Source organism: Dipodomys ordii, unplaced genomic scaffold (assembly GCF_000151885.1).
Source record: "Dipodomys ordii isolate 6190 unplaced genomic scaffold, Dord_2.0 Scaffold69, whole genome shotgun sequence".
NCBI lineage: Eukaryota > Metazoa > Chordata > Mammalia > Rodentia > Heteromyidae > Dipodomys > Dipodomys ordii.
Genome location: NW_012267285.1, coordinates 2,287,817 through 2,289,137, shown reverse-complemented (window position 1 = coordinate 2,289,137; position 1,321 = coordinate 2,287,817).

Genomic DNA, 1,321 nt, shown 5'->3' with positions numbered 1-1,321 from the left:
AGAAAGAGTTTAGAGAAAGCTGCTTCTGTCAGCGTCGCAGTACCACACATCCCAGGAATGTCTGTCTTGTCTCCTGTCTTCAGTGACTTCTTCACGCTGAATCAGAGCCGAGACTCCTGTCTGTGGCCTGCAGGAGGGGCAGGTGGAAGCCGCAGGTATGCAAATCACTTAGATTTGTAGTTCGAGGTTTTGTTTCCAATCTGCCCATATTAAACTGGGTGGCAAAATGGATTTTTGTAACCACTTGAAACTGTGTGTGTGTGTGTGTACAGGGGCTTGAATTCAGGGTGTGTGTGTGTGTGTGTGTGTGTACAGGGGCTTGAATTCAGGGCCTGGTGCTGACCCTTAGCTTTTTTCTCAACGCTCGTGCTCTACCACTTGAGCTACAGCTTCACTTCTGGCTTTTATTTTTTTTAAAGTGGTTCATTGGAAATGAGTCTCGCAGTCTTTCCTGTCTGGGCTGGACTCGCAAAGGGTCTTAGCTCTGTCCATGCGGCATCCTGCCCAGCCAGAGGCAGCAGACATGCCCGCTGCCAGTTTCCCAAGGGGGACGGCTCCAGAGTCACAGCGGTGCAGGCTGATCGCACGGGGTGCAGCGCCCCGCCACCCTCGGGCCAGGTTCTGTTTCCGCACGTTTTGATTCATGCATTCACATCAGCATGAAAACTCCGGGAGGGCCGTGACCCGAGGGTGCGTGGGAAGGAGCCGGGCCAGGGGGAGGAGGGTCCGATCCCCGGGGAATCTCCAGGGGAGGCTGAAGGAGGGCTGTGCAGTTGAGGGGTGCCCGTGTGGTTCCCCACAAAGCCTCCCGGGCCAAGCGAGGTCTGCGGGCCCTGGCAGCTCTGCGGGCGGCCTCCGTGCAGAGGGGGGCAGACAGCCTCTCGGGGTGTGGGTGCTGCTGGGGGGGGCTCAGCCGCCAGCACATCCGTCCCTCTTCAGCCCCAGCCCAGCCCCGGGCACCCCCGGCCAGCCCCGGGCACCCCCGGCCAGCCCCGGGCACCCCCGCCAGCCCCGGGCACCCCCGGCCCCTCTCCTCTAACCCTGGCCAGACCCCGCCTTTGGCGCATGCGCCGTTAGCCTCCCTGCTTCCTCCCGCAGTCCCTCCCCCAACTCTGGAAACCCTCCCGCCTCCCCTGCCTTCAGTAGCCAATGACAGAGAAGCTTCTGGCACACGGACCAATCAGGGAGAACGACAGTGCGGGGTGTGGTTGCCAGGGGGCGGGGCCCAACTTCCAGCCAGAGGTGCCACTCGGGCAAGCGGCGGCCGGGCGTCCGGAGCGGCGACGCCGCGGGCTGACGGAGGAGCGGGCGGCGGGCATGG